Here is a 12,146-nt window from a genome sequence, read left to right on the forward strand (position 1 = left end):
GGCTCATTGTCTCAACTCAGGGCTGAGCTGCATTTTTTGCATAATAGCTTCCACAACAGAAAAAGAGAAATATTTATGTCATGTAACAGAAGCATCCAGAGTGGTTATTTTTATTGCTTATATCTGTTCAACATTACTGGCTCTGAGCCTGAATTATTATGGGCCATTTGCATTCTTTTTCCAATCTCTACAGCTCAGAAGACCTGTAGGAATACTGTGTTACAAACACACAGGCAATAGAGTTGTTTTTACTTAAAACCTCTGTGTGAGAATGAAGAAAGTTGGCATGCTAAGAGAAATGTAAATCAGTGTTGAAATCCCTCCTCCTCCTTCCCGCTATTCCTGCTTTGATAGCCATGAGAAATGGGGTGCTTATGTTAATGGGGTGATGGATTTTTATTAAAAAATACATCATTGACATCTGATAGGAGGTATTTGTGAGGTATTTTTCTTCTTCCAGTTCTGTATTGTTGCTTCTTAGACAAAACAACCTAGATATGTTCCTGTTAGTTTTCTTTTCACCTGATGGCATTGTGTGTTGCACCCACTGCCCACCTCTTTACTTGCTCTTCTAGTACCTTACGCTGCACTCTCTTCTTGGGGAAAATCTCGTAGAGCTTAAAAACTAAGCACAGTAAGTGAAGCACAGGGCTAAGCACAGTTTAACCTCAAGTCTTGTTGGAAAAACTGGGTATTACTGAAGTACAAATAACGAGTACGATTGTGATTGCTGTTATTTGTGTAAAGGTGATGTCTCAGAGGTCCTAGTCAGATTTGTGTTTGTATTGTTATTAGGCATTGTGTAAATGGAGAGCGTGAGTTTGAGCTGGCGTGCGTGTTTTCATATTCACAATAGCCACTGTGGTGATGAACCTCCATCTATTTTCTGATCGCTTGTTCGAAGGTGTTGGGGTTAGGGAATAGGTAACGAGAACAGCAGGGACCACTCTGGGAACAAAGTTGCTTCCATGGTTTCCAGGTAACAGGTTTGGAAGGATGCATGTCCAGTGAGTAGGGCTGAGAAATCCCATTTCCAGTCTGCTTGCATAGGTTGATGCTAAAACAAGGGGCAGTTTACCTGAGCCTTAAGGTGGGAAAAAATAGCTGCTGTGGATGAAATAATGATGAATAATGTTTTTTTAGATTAAATCTTGGGACACTGATGTCTAGATGACTAACAGTTAACGTTAGTTGTGCAGAATCACTGGTCATCTTCAGTAGTGGCTCCTGCGCTGGAGGGTTTGAGCTGCAGCCTTACCCCTTCAGCCCCATGTGCTGGTCCTGTCTGTCTGCTGTTTGCAGACAGATGTTCCCGTCCTGCAGCACTTCATTTTCCCAGTAAGTACTCGCATTGGAAATGCCATTCACACAGGAAAGATGCACAGGGCTGGGGCAGCCCGTGGATGTGTTCACAGAGCTGGGGAAGGTAACATATACCTTCTTCCCCCTACTGCACATTGCGGAGCTGGGTGGATTGCTTCCTTGTTTGAGCCCCATGATCTGCATGCTGTTTTTCTGGTTCAGGACCCGCAGGATATGCAAAGTGCTGACAACTTGATTTACTCTTCCCTTACACACAGATACAGTTATTCACCCTGCACAAAGTGGGTGTAACACCATGGACCACATGCAAAGCCATGGGAAGCGCTTGTTTATCTCACAAAGCTGTGGAGAATCAAGCTTCAGATGAGGAATGGTTGTTAAACAGAAATCAGAGTGATGCCTGCCTGTTTTATGCAAATGAAACCTCTTTTGTGCTGAGGTGATACTCCCTCACCATAGCCTTAAAGCAGGCATAATTGTGATTTAAGTCTTTTTTACACTAGCAGAACAATTAACGTAAAGATGACTCAGCCCCATCAGGAGCAGTCTTTGTACACTAGACAAAATGTCAGGAGATTTTCAGATGGGTAAAGTTTGGCATGGCTGGTGTAGAGGACCTTTTATTAACTTGAAATCTGAAAGAGAGTTAATTCTTGGTTGGTGTGTGAGGTTTTTTTTCATTTCCATTAGAATCTTTTCTATATGTGTAAAATCAGCTAAATCTGTTGAAAATCATTTAGAAGTTGTTTCCTGACACGATAGATGATACACACATTAGGTAACTGAAATAGCACACACTCCAGGAAGATACAACCTCGCCTTTCCCATTTGCGGTGGGGCAGGATTGAACCTGTCTAAAACTATTTCATGCAGAGGGAGAATAAAGGAGGAAATGAATTACGGTTTTATTTGAGTTGAAGGATTAGTTGTGGGATAATAGCGAACAAAGAAACAACTTGGGAACAACGCTGCCGTCTCTTAAACAGTTTTATTAGCTTACGCTGATTTGTGAATTAGGAAAACCAAATTATGTGATGTAAGAGAGCAAGGAATGGCAATTAAAAACCTGCAGGAAAGGACTGGAAAAACGGTGATCTCTCACTGCCTGCTTTTCAAAGCAAGATGGAGAGCATGACCTTTTCTTGGAATAAATACAGGGTATTGCACAGAGCCGACTTCTGGTTTACAGTTTTGCCAGTTTGCAGTTGCTCACTTGTACTGTGGTTCTTATTTGTTGATTGTCCTGGGGTCCAATTTTAGTATCTAAATACTCCCAAGAAGTACTTCCATGTTCTTTGATTTGAGGTCTGAACACCTCTCAATTACACTTCTAATCTGTCAACTCAATGTCCTTTTTCTATGCTGTGATATTTGAATAACCATAATGCTGTGGGACCATGAAAAACAGCTTCCTTGTGTAACACTTCCCATTTATAGCTGAGATGTGATTGGTAACCGTGTATATGTGATAATGATTCATTGATCATGTTGAAACTTCAGTTGCAAAAAGCCTGGTTAAAACTAGTTGCACTGTAAACCAGCCTTCCTTGATGGTCCCTCCAAGTTATGAGACTTTTGGATGTTCCAAGAAGAGCATGTCATCACAGCCTGTCAGCTCTGCATAGCAAAAAGATCGTCCCAATTAGGGAATGAGTGCTCTGCTTTTTAGGCGAGGATTGTGCTGCAAGAAGCAGGGTATCTCCCTGTGTGTCCTGAAGTTTGTGCTGTGCTGTCTTTAAATCTTAAGCATAAAAATGTCTGGGAACATTTGCAGGCAGACGTGCCTTGCCCCTCGCAGAAAGAAGTGCCTACGGGTAGGGTCAAGTGAGCAAGTTGTAGCAGATTAAACTAGCTTGTGAATTTACAGCACATCATCCACTCCATAATAACTGGCTGTGTACGTGGTACAGAGGCACCCTATAGTAAATACAAGGTCTCTCACCCTTTTTTCCCTGAGGGGTAGGCTACCTTGCTTCATGTCATCTTTCCCATGAAATAAGAGTGCATGGACAAGGATAGCTGCCACAGAGCACCACTGCACTGTATCGCACAGACACTGCTTGTGACTTGTTCCTGTGTCTGCATGCTGGCATGGGTCTGCAAGACAAATTCCAGACTGATAGCAAGATAACTGCATAGTTAGCACACAATGATTACTCCTGTTTCAGTTATCAAAGCCCTGGTATAGGCAATTGGAGCCTTGTTTAACTTGAACAGAATCAAAATCCTAATCCCGCCTGTTGAAGTTAGCGGAAAGACTTTGAGTGTGGTGGGTCTCGGCCCGATGTTACACGCAGCTGACTCTCCAGGGAGGCTCAGAGGAGTCCGTGCAAGCAGGAGCTGCAAAATCTGGTATGGGAGACAAGGCGTGCATGGAGTAAACTTCCCTGCTCTTAACTAAAAATAACTGGAAGACATCTAATTTTGGCAGATGTGTTAAATATTTTGTCGTAGTCTTTTGGAGTACATTTTCAGGTTCCCCTGAGTATTGAATGACAAGAGAGAGGTGTTGGGTGAATTTTTGGAGGAAGTCATGAAGATTAAAAATGGAATTTTTTAGGAGATTTTTGGATTGCCAAATTACTGGAAAAAAACAGAAGTGGTAATTTTGAAAATGCCAAAATGTTTCATTTTAACATCTAGAAACAAAATATTTTGAGTATTTTGAGGTTTTTTTAATCTTGAGTTTCACCTAATTTAAAGAAATAAACATCTTGAAAATAAATTGGTTTGGGTTAAAATGTTGAGGGTTGACTTAAATACGGTTTGGGGTGGTTCTCCTTTTGGTCTACTTTCTAAAGTTAAAAAACTTGTGAGATGATGTCTGAGGGTATGCTTCTCTGTCAGATAAGCAGCAGAGTCCCATTTTAGTAGAGAAGAGAAGCTGTTGACCAAAGTCCTGGAAGTTTAGATGGGGCCTGGGTGTCTGAAGGATCTTGAGGTTGCAGTGCCTGTGTCACACAGGAGCTGTACTTCCAGCTCAGAGTTTCTTAAGCTGGAAAGGCTTTTGTAGCAGGTATCTTGCAATGCTACAATCCATCAGGGAGAGGACAAAGACACATGTAACTGAGGCTGATCATCATTGCCAGTGCGCATTGGAGAGTCCCAACCAGCTGGAAGAGATGGGTAATGTTCACGGACGCTGCTCTGTGAGGGCTTAGCCTCAGCCAGTAAATCCAGTAGTCGTCTTATACTAAAGCTGGATAAGCTGGGCAAATACTGGTTTGGGTTTTGGAGGGGTTTAGAGTTGTTGCTTTGAGTGTTCAGCTAAAACAGACTGTCTCGGGGCTGTAGACTTTTTTGAGTAGTTTCCTCTGCCTACTATCATTGCATTGCCTTCCCTCTGCTCTTCACCCATGAGCTGCTCTTGTCCGTCCGACTTGTTTCCTGCCTTCACATAGGGTGAGATTCATCTGCATTCGTCTGTAGCCATCTCGTCTGAGCTCAGTGTCTAGACTCACTTTATGGAGGGAGAGAAGCAGACCTTTCTAGAGAGTGATTCATTCTGTCCTAAAGCAGATGCTTAAGATAGGTCAAATTAATAATTTTCTAGATTGCCTGGTTTCCTCCACTGAAAGTAAAGAGAGCTTGCACTGCCTCAGGTGTAGACTTTTGTCCTGCACATGTTTTCGGTTCAGGGACATGGATTCCACCATAGTGCTGATAGGATGGAAATTTGTGTGTATGAATCCTGAAATTGTGTGAAATGTTTGAGGAGCCTTACGTCAAGGAGATAGGAAAGGTTTGTGGCACAAAGTGAAACTAAGAATTTAGGAAGCACAAGTAGACCATGGGAATTTTGCTGAAGGAAAAAATGTTCAGTTTGGGCCTTGTGGAAATACACACTCTATTTTAAGTATTCTGAGTGGGGTTCTCATAAAAATGTAGCACAGCAGTTTTCCCAGACCCCAGTAAAAAGGCTGAGGATAGTCTGATACCTTGTACAGTAGGTCAAAAAAATTAAGAGTTGGTGCACAAAGAAATTCTGTCAAAAATAAGTATGAAAGAACCGCATGATATTAAAAATCTCAGATATGAAAAAAAAAATTTTTGGTTTCAGTACTCCTCTGTTGCAATATTACAGATAACCACAGAAATAGACAGGTGTTTGCGTCCCCTTAGAGGAGTTCATTGAGAACAAAAATCTTCCTGTGTGGATCTCTCTGCACACCTTGGGCTTTGTTTCCAGACACTTTTCAAAACAACAACTCCGAATAGTTTTTTCTTCCTCTTGTTATGGCAACAGAAGTATCCAAGAACTGTTTTAATTATGTATCTGCCTCAGCAACTCTGAACTGGGTTTTGATTGTTGGTAATAAGTGCAGAGTGAATGACTCTTCCTATCCTAGATCAGTGTTTGACGTACGCTCACTCTGTACTGGAATCTCCATGCTGGGAGCTCATTAAAAATGCATTTGCTTCAAGGAGATGTAGGAATCAATTGTTCATTTGCTAAACAGCTGTATGGATTTTCCTCTTTTTATTCCTTGCTTTCCTTTTTGACTTTGTTTTGCTTTTCTTTTACAGCTCTATCTTACTTTATTTGAAAGAGGAAAGCCAGTGAGGACCTGTGAGCAGTCTGGCAGCTTCTGAAAAATCTTCATGCTCTAAAGGATAATCCAGAGTTCCCTGAAGAAGAACGCAGTGAATGTTGTGAGTTCCTAGCAGCGATAACGTGTACTTGCAATTGTGTCTTTTGGGGGGTGGTATCTGCACTGTAGTGTTTGCTCCTATCCCTGCGATGTACTGAGCATCTTTTAGCTCTGCTGAAACCAAAGGCAGATGTGTTTGGGTTGGACTGCAAAGCCAGACTTGAATTTCTCTCCCGCTCTCTTTTGTCTTTCTTTTAATGTCTTCAAGGGCAAAATAGTGTTATCTAAGGAAAGATGCTGGGTTTCTTTTCCTTGGACTGCTACAGTTATTTAACACATTACTGTCGCTTTTTAGTTAAATATGTAAGCCTGCTTTTGAAGGCCTTGTGACTGTGTAGCATAACAAGAATGAAAAATATTATGGATGACAGTTCAGCCATCTACAGGTCAGAGTCAGGAGTTTTATACATGCTTATACAATGGTTGAAATTATTTGGCCATTTCAAATTAGAGGAATGCAAATGTGGTTAGTTGCGCCTGGTATTGTAAACTCCTATTCCTTTGATCAGTGTGTTATGTTAGTTTGAGTATTTTCAATACAAATGCTCCTTTCAGAGGTTTGTGATCATGGGAATTGGAGTAGCACACCTTTCAGAGGGAAACACAGTCACATAACTAAGACTCTGATCCAGCTGCGGCATTTAATAAAATAAACTGTTCCTGTGAGGGATGGCTAAAGAGAAGGCATAAATATTTTTATGTTCATTGTTTTTCTCATAAAGCCCACTGCTTTTCTGGGTTGAAATGGGCAAATCAAATGTAAACATCCTCACAAACAGAGGAAAACAAGAATTCTCTGCCTGCCAGGTTTGAGAATAATCCTTATTTTTGTCTTAAGAAGGGACCTTGGGAATTTCAAAATTAGGCAAGTTAGTATTTAAATCCTTATGCCCAAAGTATGCAGTGGTCCTTCAGGATGTTAGTAGTGACAAAACAGCTGCAGATTCTTCCAGTTTGAGCAAATTAGTTTTTGAACTTTCCATAAATTTAGTAAATATAAATATATTTTATGACTGCTGGGCGTGCCTTCTAGCTCCCTGGAAGTTCGATGTCCTCCTTTGCTCTGCTTTCCCCTTTGGGTTCAGGCTTTGGGCAGCAGATTGAGACGGAGTCTAAGCGGTGCTGCTTTCCCAAGAGCCACTTGCAAAATAAATGTTAGAGAAGACACTGAAAAATCTTCATCATCTCTCCTCTTTCCCGCATGCTTTGATCTACAGTGAAATAGTTAACAAAGCTGACATTTCGAGTTGTTAGTTACTAGTACCACTAAGCTGCCAAGTTAGTAACTCATTAAGATGAATAAGGGGCCTCTGAGACCTGGAGCTTCTCACTGTCTATGTATCCAAGCAGACATGGCCATATCAGCTTATTCCCACACTTTGAAAGACTTCTTTGAAACCACAAGGGCTTACTTTGTACACTGACATCCTAGAGCAGAGGAGGGCAGCCTTAACTAATAATAATAATAATAAAAAACTGTCCTAGCATGCAAAGCTGTTGGGATAACAGGAGATGTTTGTTCAAGATGTTGCAATCACCTCCACTGATTGCAACAGCAGCACCACCTCATGCCGAGGAGAGCGTTCCCCGGGTCCTCTAAGGTATGTGGCGTGCCAGATCAGCCAGATAAACAGCAGGAGAGAAGGAGGCAATCATCAGCCATGATAGGGGACAGAACATCTGTCTAAGATGCTATCAGCGTGATTATTACATTCTGCCCAGTCCTAAATGGTTTAAAATGAGCCCACTTAAAGCACAGTGCGGTGGTCTGCTATTGCGGTGCCAAAACCCCAAATTAGAATTGTGAGGCCCAGGTTTGTGCAGAAAAAGCAGCACTCTTCTCACCAGGTATGGATGGAAAGTGCTCTTGAGAATGGCTCTCACCCTGGCATCCAGGACCGGTTTCTTTCGGGGAGTCATTCACAGGTGATGGAGAGCTCTTTAGAAGTTCCTTGAGAGCGATATTGTCACCTGGCTTCTGTTTGGAGGACAGTGCTGCAAGAAGGAGGTGGTCGGCCAGGCTCCTCCTCTCCCCTCCCCTCTTTTCTTTATCCTCTCGGAGAGACAGGAATACAAGAGATGAGGAGGGATGGTGATTCTGCTGAAAGGAAATGCCAGCATATGGTGATTTTATTGAAAAATACTGTTCTCTCCTCCCTGAGTGTTTGCAGGGTGTTGTCACGTTAAGATGTGCAGAAAGCGATCAGACCTTTCCAGTTGCGTGTGGTAGCTGTTCTCATCCCTTCTACCTCCCCCTGCTGCCACCCAGGGAAATTTCAGAGGAAGGGGGGTGTGAGGAGGGAGGGGGGCAGTAAATTGGGACCAGTGTCTTGTATCCACCTAGAAACTGCCTGTTTACTAAACAGTACAAATTTCTTGCTTCCTTTCTTCTGCTCTCCTCAGTTGGATGAAGCACATTTCTGGAAAAGCAGAGCTGGTACAAATCAAGTCCATATTCCTCTTTTGCAGAGAGAAAAAGGGATGTCAGGAGGATTCATTAAGGAGGAAAGTTTATTTCTCTTAGTGAGGGGTAAAAACGAAGTGAGGTGAGGCTCCTTTGCTCTCACAGGAGGGTACCTTGTGAATTCCAGCATACGGTTTTGTAATTTTCTGATAGGATTTAGGTATCCTGAGGTTTTTTTTCCATCCAGAAAACATATGCCGCAGCTTTTTTGGAGTGCTAGCTGCACAAGCAGAAACACATTCTGACAGGACCAATGAATAAAGTCTTCGTGCTTCTCACTCACAGGCATTTCTTCACTTTTTTTTTTGTGCTTATGTGAAAGCTCTGGCACGGTTTGTGGGAAATGGAAAATAAATCTCTAAATCCAGTATGTGTCAATAACTGAAACATCTTCAGTTGATCTCGTATCTATAACTATTGTTTTGGGCAAACTGCAAATGGCAGGATAGTAAACATCCCTGCTCCTTGCTCCGACAGGCTTTCTATGCCCGGCTTTGGTGGGAACCTGCCACCGTAAGGGCTGAGTGCGATGCTGGAGAGGATCTCGGGGACTGTGGCCACGCAAGGCTTAGCCCCGGTCCCATCCCATTTTTGAGCTGTTGTCTCCTTTCTCCGCTCCTTGGCCCTCCTTGCTCCCTTCACCCTGGTCCTATCTTGTCCGTACTCCTCCTCTGGCCGCTGGCTGTTTTTCCTGGCACCTGGATCTGCGGCGGGGCTGGGAGCGACGGCTCCTGGAGCTGATGTCAGTGCCGCTTCCTGAGCCGCCTGGCCAGGCTGGCGGCAGCCCGGGGACCCCCTCGCCACAGAGCCTCACCAAAAAAAAAAGCACTGTCACTGCGGCAGCCCTTTGGAGAGGAGGCATACACAAGTGATGAAAATTGAACATTAGCGAGCCTTTTACAGCGGTTTTCTGCGAGTGGATATCTCCCACGCCTTGAGCCTCAATGCTGGGTTTGCGGCATGGTTGAAAGTCATGCCCGGTGTCTGTTCAAGCAGTCATGAGCTGTGCACACCTTGGGAGAGCGACAGGAAGTTTTGGCACACGCAGCCTTAATGTTACTGAACGTCTTTGCTTTTGAATTGCTTTGGTATCCGTATGGTAAACCACTTAATGGTTTTCTACGGAAATTACCAGGCTACCGACAAAAGAGAGAGCTGCGTGTGTTCGTTCTTCCAAACAACTGCCCAATACATGCCACTCAGTATTTATAGGGAGAGGGAAAAAGGGAAGAATCGCTGTAATTTGAGAAATGTTTCTCAGAAATGGCAGTAATTTATTCCCAGGCATTATTCTTCATTAAGAGCTACAGACAGCTGCAGCTTCCCTTTAAATAGAAGTTGCACTCTGTAGGCACGCTATACATAGGGCTTCAGGTTTCTGACATTTCTCTGCCAAAACTCAGAAGTATTTCTCACCAAATAAATGTTTATTCAGAAAGTCTTATTTCCTGGCTTTTATTTCATGTCACATGCTTCCGCCGGCCAGACAAGAACGGCTCAAGGCTGACATTTAGGAGAGGAAGCTGAAACAGTTTGGGTCTCTTGCAGGGTTTCAAAAAAGTCTCTGACCGTAAATCCGGGCCTTCGGTTTGGCAGTTTATTTTATCTGATGAACATTGGATTAAAACGGACGTTGCGGAAATGCAGCAGAGCTACTGTGTCTGCGTGGAAGCGAAGCGGGCGGTGGTAGGTGTTTCTGGGCGCCAGGTCGGCTCACCCCCTCTCCCGGCCCGGAAGCCACCATCCTCTGAGTGTGCATGGGTGGCAAACCTGCCTTGGTGGCATGCAGCAACTGAGCTGTTTCAGTGGTGGGGCATCCCCCATACGGTCAGTGTATGGGCACCTGCGGACAGCACGTTGAGAGCCGGGCTGCATCTGCTTGCCACTGCCACCCACCAGAGAGGTGGCTAGGGTGGCTTTGAGTCCTGCAGAAGGATGATGAGGCCATAAGCCACCAAGCGCTCAGGGACCAACGCAGGGCCGCATGCCTTTTAATCACGTCTGTGCAGCTTCCCCAGCTTTACCTACTTTCTTCTCTGCATATCTGCAGGCTGGCTCCTTGACTCATGACTTTCTAACCTGTCTTTTCTCCCACTGTCTTTTCCAGCCTGGACTGCTGAGCTTCCTCCTCCTTTGTCTCCAGGGCTTATCTGCTGAATCCATACTTTCCACTCGGTGTGCCACCCCCTACCACTCCAGTAGATGACTTTGCTGTCATAGCAGTCCCAGTTGGTTGCCTTTTGTAATCTGTGGCTATGCTGTTCCTGTCAAATACAAGATGTCTTCCTCCTCCCCATCTTCCCCCAGGTCTCCCTGCACCCCTAAGTTTATGGCTTGCAGTATGCAATCCATGTATTAAAATAATTTTTAGTTAGGTCATTCATTATTCTCTTGCTTTCTTCTCGGCCAATATAGCTTCCAGAGAACTGAGAAGTTGTAATTTCTCCAGGGCTAAAATCCAAGTCTTTGATAGGCAGGCATGATGCCTGGGGCCGCTACATGTTGCTACCGGTTGTCAGCTTTGTAAAACTTACCCTGCAGAGCAAAGAAATCTGGGCACAAAGATTGTTCTCTTCTCTTACTGCAGCAAGCTGTAGTTTCCCAGTCTGTTTTGCCTTCCCTTCATTGTCTTCCAAGCAAATGGCTGTAAGATTATGACTCCCATGTTTGGACTGAGAACAGCTTTTGCCTGAGCAAACAGATTTCTCTTTGGCAGTCACTTTAACTGCTGCCCCAGCTTTTCGCTGTCAGCTTTGTTTCATGATTTGCCGTTAGAGAAGTCCAGGCAGTACTAGCGCATTGGAGCGAGTAAATGAAGCAAGGAAGGCAGGTGAATGCATTTGTTAATGATTACAATACCAGGGTGGTTGCAGTATGGTCCATGAGGGAAAAGCTTCTCCTGTAGTTCAACAGTGTAGTTTATGGTTGCTCTTATTTTTAACTTGGTGATGTTGGCTGGAGAAACTTCAGGTCCTTGCTTGCAGCACTCCTTGGTCCAAGAGACTTCCAGTGTAAACCAAGAAGCAGCACTGGGAACCAAGCCCAGCCGTCACAGATGATAGCATGGTGTGAAAGCTGCTCTAGTATTTGCAAGTTGTGTCTGGGGTGAAGCTGACCAAAACACAGGTGTCCCATGCCTGTTAGAATATTTCTGCTGCTGCTCTTCTGCCTCTCCTCTGTTTCACTGCTGCTTTGCTGTGCTGCTGAGTTAGTGAGCATCACTGGTGAGCTGGTTTGCTGCACCGATGATGACCCTAACAGTATCTAGTAGCCTGCTGATGCTTCTCTCAAAGCTGATCATGTTGGTGGCAGCAGCAGCAGGAAGATAATATAAATTAAACTCTCCGAGAGGGGAGGTTTTTTTCCATTTTCTGTTTGGAGTATGCATTCAAAAGGAAAGGCTGCTGCTACTGGTGGGTTAGTTAAAAGGGATCACGAGCCCTTTGTAGCAGAATACTATTCTGAACCACTTGTTCATTCATATTTATTCCAGGTTTGTTTGCAATTGACCCTGGATGCTTATGTTGGGAAGGAATATTAGATACTCTTCAAGAAACTGGCAGTATTGATGCTATCAGTGTTCCTTCTCAGTGAGCTTTGTTTCTGGTAATCAGCATTGGTGTTTCCAGCTGCAGACACTGATGAATGTTTCAGAGGCACCTGATGGCACAAAGGTCAAGAGGAACAAGATAAAAAAACAAGTTGCC

The 12,146-nt window shown here is 43.9% G+C and overlaps 1 protein-coding gene across 1 annotated transcript in view; it reads left to right on the forward strand.

The window, feature by feature from the left end:
- Window positions 1–12,146, forward strand: part of ATXN1 (ataxin 1) — a 168,050-nt gene that overhangs the window by 67,811 nt on the left and 88,093 nt on the right. Inside the window, 1 exon segment of the mRNA XM_009326489.1 lies at window positions 5,851–5,976. The gene's annotated coding sequence lies outside the window, so the exon portion shown is untranslated.

The sequence above is a fragment of the Pygoscelis adeliae genome, unplaced genomic scaffold (assembly GCF_000699105.1).
Source record: "Pygoscelis adeliae isolate BGI_AS28 unplaced genomic scaffold, ASM69910v1 Scaffold186, whole genome shotgun sequence".
NCBI classification, from domain to species: domain Eukaryota; kingdom Metazoa; phylum Chordata; class Aves; order Sphenisciformes; family Spheniscidae; genus Pygoscelis; species Pygoscelis adeliae.